The 5,957-nt window shown below is 45.8% G+C and overlaps 1 long non-coding RNA gene across 1 annotated transcript; it reads right to left on the bottom strand.

Annotated features, from left to right (window-relative positions):
• Positions 1-3,229: 3,229 nt before the first annotated feature.
• LOC126037283 (uncharacterized) lies at positions 3,230-5,432 on the bottom strand. The gene is made up of 3 exons (XR_007505585.1): positions 5,078-5,432; positions 4,108-4,242; positions 3,230-3,311 (listed from the first exon to the last, which is right to left on the bottom strand). It is a non-coding gene; the product is annotated as an uncharacterized LOC126037283 (long non-coding RNA).
• Positions 5,433-5,957: the final 525 nt, after the last annotated feature.

The following is a 5,957-nucleotide window of genomic DNA, read 5'->3' as shown; positions in this document are numbered from 1 at the left end:
GGGCTTCCTGTGTATTTAGTATCACAGCCGCAACCGCCCGCAGGCATCCAGGCCAACCTTTTGCAGTCGTGTCTAACTGCTTAGAGAGGTAGGCAACTGCCCATCGATACGGGCCCAGGTTTTGTGCTAATATTCCCAGAGCAATGCCCTGCTTCTCATGGGAGTAAAGAAGAAACAGCTTACTCGCATCTGGGAGTCCTAAGGCCAGGGCCGACATCAAAGTCTTTTTCGGTAGCTCAAAGGCTCGTTCGGTCTCCTTATTCCACTCAAGGTGTTTCTGCTTAGTGGCTGTCAACGCATACAGTGGTTTAACAAGCAATCCGTAATTATAGATCCACAATCGGCACCACCCTGTCATTCCCAGAAAAGTCCATAACTCTTCTACTGTCTGAGGTCTCCCAGTTTGACATATTGCCTCTTTACAGGCCTGTCCCAAAGGTCTTTGTCCCGCACTAATTTCATAGCCCAAATAATTCACTTTGCCTTGCATTACCTGTGCCTTTTTCTTGGATACCCGGTACCCCTGAAGTCCCAGGAAATTCAAGAGACTCGCCGCCCACGTCGTACAATCTTTCTCTGTTTTGGTGGCGATCGGGATATCATCCACATACTGCAACAGCTTCCCCTCCTCAGACGGGGTTTCCCAGGATTCCAAGTCTTTCGCAAACCGATTGCCAAAAACGGTAGGCCTATTCTTAAATCCTTGTGGCAAGGCCGTCCAAGTGAGCTGGGTCTTTCGACCGCTCTTGGGCTTTTCCCATTCAAATGTGAGTAAGTTTTGCCTGGCTTCATGGAGAGGGAGGCAAACGAAAGCATCCTTCAAATCTAAAACACTAAACCAAGTCAATTCAGGTGTTAGTACGGTTAACAGGGTCTATGGGTTCGCCGCTACTGGGTAAAGATCTTCAGTTATCTTATGCACCGCCCATAAGTCTTGGACCACCCAATATGACCCATCGGGCTTCCAAACAGGTAATATAGGGGGATTGAATTCAGACTCACACTCTTTTAATAGTCCCAACTGCAAAAATTTTTCTATCACCGGCCGGATTCCTTCTCTGTCTTTCTTCTTTAGGGGATATTGTTTAATTCTTACCAGCTTTTGGCCTTGCTTGATCCTAACTTCAACAGGTGGAACACTTTTCGCTCTTCCAGGTGCATCGGTAGCCCATACCCCCGGGTACACTTGCTTTAAGATGTCCTCATTAATGATTCCTTCTAGGGGGAGACTGGTTAAGGTTAGGCTCAATATTTGAATATTTTGCTGATCTTTTACCTCCAGAGTAATTTCTCCCTTCTTGAATACAATTTTTGCTCCCAATGGTTCCAACAAGTCCCTTCCCAAAAGGGCCTTTGGGGAGTTCGGCATATATAAAAATTTATGAATGCCCCACTGTTTTCCTAATTTATATTCTAAAGGTTTACAAAACTATGCCTTTTCACTTTGGCCAGTCGCTCCTTTCACCGTGACATAATCATTCCCCGGGGCATCAAAGCCTGATTCAAAACCGAGTATGTTGCTCCTGTATCTACCAAAAATTCTACCTCTTGTTCTGTTTTCCCTAGCTTAATTATAACCAGTGGATCCGCTAGGGTAGATTCCCCAGGTTCTCGTCAGTCTCCCTTCACAGAGGCTACTGTTCTTCCTGTTTGAGCCCTCTGATGCTCCTTGTTCCCTGGGCATTCCCTCTACCAATGACTGAATTTCTTACACAAAGCGCATTGATCCTTGCCCAGTCGGGGCAAGTCTCGTCTAGGCCCTCTTCCCCTTTCTTCCCGAATAACAGCCATTAATTTCCTTTGTCCTTGCCTATATCCTTCTTCTCTGTTACTAAACACCCTCCGTGCTTTTGTGGTACAGAACAGAGATGTAGCAAGAAAGGAAAAAAAAGAAGGGAGGGAGAACAAAGGGAGAGAGACACAAAGACTGGAAGAAGGACAAAGGGATGGCAGAAGAAAAAAATAGTGATAGGCTACAGGACAGAGATGGAGGAGTTCCAAAAAGACACAGGGAGCATGACAGAACGAGAGTGAGAAACAAGGGACAGAGCAGGACAGCACTGGAGGAAAAAACAACTGTCATTGATAGGCTGCAAGAGAGACATGGAGGAAGAGAGAAAAGAGAAGGGACAGCTAGCTGGAGAGGGGGATACAGTTAGAAAGGATGGAAGAGGGAAGGGAACAGAGAGAAATACAGAAAAGATGGCAAGAGGAAGCAAGGCAGAGGGACAGCAATAGAAGAAACAAGGGACAGGGATCTGGACAGATGAAGAAAAAAGCAGGAGAAACATACAACATGATACGATGGGACAGAAAGTAACACAGAGCGTCAGATGATAATAATGACAAGAGATAGAGAGAGACTATGAAAAGCACAGGAGGTTGGAGAGAGAGAGAGAAGACATGAATGAAAAGAGTAGAGAGCACCACAAAGGGTCAGGGAAAGAGAAGGACAACAGAATAAAAAAAACCCTCACATATTACACACATGTTATCCACTCATCAAGCCCATTTCAGAGTTACACAGTACCTCAGCCCCTTTAAGAAAAGTAACACATGCGCCCGAGCCCATTTCGGTGCCGCACCACGCCCGAGCCCATTTCGGCGCCGCACCACGCCCGAGCCCATTTCACAGTTCTCTACCTACAGCTCCAATTTCAAAGTTCTGCAATCACTAGAGGAAGGAATGCACCCCCTTTCCATTAACCCAGCAGCAGCTACATTTACCTCAAGGTATCTACAACTCGCCCTTGGATGCCTAATTCCAACAGACACTTTCACTTACTTCAACAGCTAAGTTTACCTATGGGCACTAAACGCCCATGCTTCCCTCTACGCTTCCCTTTGTGATTACCATTAGTACTGTAATTCCCACAAGGACACATAATTACCTGTCTTTTTTACATTTTATTTTTAGTGCTTCATTTGGTCCATTACTCATTCCACATAGATTCAGCTATGTCAGTATTTCAATCCAATTCTACAATGTACTTTTTCTACAATATATAGAAAAGACTTATGGCCTCACTCGTCAAATATTTGACACTATTAGATTTAGTCCTCTTTTAATCACTATTTTTACAAATACATGTAAACTCCAAAAATTTAGCATTACCTGAAGAAGAAATGCCACTATTTAGTACCTGCAATGCTCTACGGAGTGGTCTTTTCCACATTCCTCGCTCCCATTACATACATCGCTGCACATCCAGAAGTTTTACTCCCTGAGGTGACATTACCGCCATGATCCCTGTTCCCGGGCACCAAACGAGTGACCTCCAATCATCTTGACAGACCGTCCACTTCCACACCTCGACACAAAACCAGAAATTGAAAAATATCATTACATCACAAGCTACAAAGAGCAACCAAATATTTTACAAACCCACCACAGACAAATACAGTTACACTCACGCACTTCACAACCCTGGCCTACTCCATGCTGGCCATCTAGTCCAACTCCCCCCACAAAATCCTCAACTGTCTTCCAAAGACCATCCACCGAACAACATATCTCTCTGTGCTGACTGGCAATTACCAGGTTCCAGGGGAGCGCTCCACAGGAACACCGTTCCCGGGAGCCTTGGAAAACAAACAAACAAACAAACAAATCGCCCTGCCTTTGAAAACCCAGGCCCGAGGCAGACCCCAGTCCAAACATTGGCAATCAACACTGCTTCATGGAGCAGCTGGGACCAGGGAAAAGAAAAAATAAATGGGGCAGGGGAGGACACACCAAAAACCAACCCATATCCCAGCTGGGGTTTTTTATTCTAAGTTTGGGGTTTTTTTCCTAATTCCCTGAAAAACATCTCAACTCTACATCCAACCTGAAAGGAAAAAAAACCAAAAAGGCTTAACCACAGAACCCTACAAGGTTAGAGACATTCACAACACACCACTCGTTCAGATCACATGAACGCCAGCCCTCACTCTCAACTCATCCATCATACCGTCCACAGGCCTCAAGAGGCCGTCACCCCGTCTGCAGCAGCAGGGGCCTCAAAAAAGCACCCTACCTGCAAAAACCCAGGCCCCAGCCCAACCTCCTTCCAACCAACCTCCCCACAAACTGCCCTTCCGTTACACCAACATTTCAACACGCACCATCATCTCCACCATCCGTGCATTTTCAACCCGATAATTAGCTTTCACAGTGCCACGTGTCACAGTCCAACCTCCGTAGCGCCATGTCACCTAAACGCAAGGTTCCTTCAAGCACCTCTCGTGCCCTGTCATCACCTGCAAAAACAACACACAAAGCTTGTCAACAGACACTTCATCCTCGAGAGAGAAGTCCTCCACCACTCCCCTACCCTGCTTCCCACCTATTCCAAAAATAACACATCCTCACAGCCAGTGTCCTCCATGACACTTGAAAAAACCAGAGCATCACAAACACAGAGCTGTCCCAAAGTTACCGATCGCTCCAAGACCCATCACGCTGCTACTTAGACCTCAAGGCCTTGACCATTTCTAGAGACTTGCCACAAAGCATCTGCATAAACAAGATGAACACCATTGCCCAGTTCCTGCCTTACTCAATGCTAGTTCACAGTCCAATTGCGATCCCCTCAACTCTGCATGCAAAGAGCCCGAAGTCATTAAACCTTCTACGCTGCCTCTACAATGCCATACAAGACACACACAAACATAGACCCATGTAATTCACATGCAAATGTAATGCCATACAAGGCAGTACTCTTACCTCAGTCAAGGCAAAACAACTCAGAGCCTTGCCATACCAGACAAAACAGAACAGGGCCAATGCAAGAGACTCTCACGTGACAGTCAATACAAGTACAGACCAAAACAATACAAAACCAATACAGAACCATAGAAGGCAAGGCAGTCTCAGGTGGCAATCCATACAAGTACAGAGCACTGCAATACAAAACACAATGCAGGGCCAGGCAATGCGAGACAGTCTCACATGACAGTCGATACAAATACACAACAAAACACCACAGGGCAAAGGCAAATACAGACCAATACAATGCAAGAAAACTGCAAAACACAGCAAAGCAAAGCAGTCTCATAGAGCCACCAGATGCATCTTCCTTCAGAGTCCACTCACAGACTCAACTCTGCTGCCTTCCCCCATCGCTCTGTGGGACACATCCTGTCCCTCCACATCTGAAAAAAAACCAAACCAAACATATTGAATGAGTCACCTGGATGCAGAGCAAGAGCTTCACAACTCCAGAGGTCTTGATTCCATCTACAAAGACCATCTGGAATGCAGCTACAGCCTGTCCTTTTAAAAACAACAACAACAAAAAAACAACACACAACCAAAAAACAAACAAAAAAACAACAAAAAAACCCAACACACACACCCCCCTGCCCACTGTAGGGTTCAATTATATGGAACTTAGTTACTGGCCCTGAAAGTAGCTCATGGTCGCAAGAGAGTTCCAGACACCTTTGAAGGCTCTGAACAGAACAAACAAGAAGATAGAAGAAGAAAGATCCCAATTAGAAAAACACAGGTGCACATTCCACGATAAAGGGAACTTGGCACAACCGACCTCAATTCAGGGGCTTATCTCGACCAGTTGGACTAAGACAAGTTTTGCATGCTCTAACATAGCCAATTATATCCTGTGTGTATGCACGTGTACAGAGCGAGTATAACTAACTGTATCTTATGTTTCTACGCGTGGACAGTATCGATGTAACCAATCACCGCTTACGCTTGTGCGCGTGGACACCACATGCTTGCGTGCAGCAGCCAATCAAAGCTTCTAAACAACTTAGAGAGTTGTGTAAGAATGATCAGCTAAGCTCAATAAAGGGGCGACTTTGATCATCATACTGGTGTTCTATCATCCGGGCCCCGCACGGAGTAACCCTAAACCCTACACCCCACCAACCAAAAAAACCCAGGGCCAAACTTGGAGCCCATCACATGCAAGTCTTAACACCTTAGAGACTCAAATCCGCTTCACTGCCCC

Source organism: Accipiter gentilis, unplaced genomic scaffold, assembly GCF_929443795.1.
Source record: "Accipiter gentilis unplaced genomic scaffold, bAccGen1.1, whole genome shotgun sequence".
In the NCBI taxonomy this organism is placed as follows: domain Eukaryota; kingdom Metazoa; phylum Chordata; class Aves; order Accipitriformes; family Accipitridae; genus Astur; species Astur gentilis.
The sequence above is the reverse complement of the archived record's forward strand: the minus strand, read 5'-3'. Positions and strand labels throughout refer to the sequence as shown.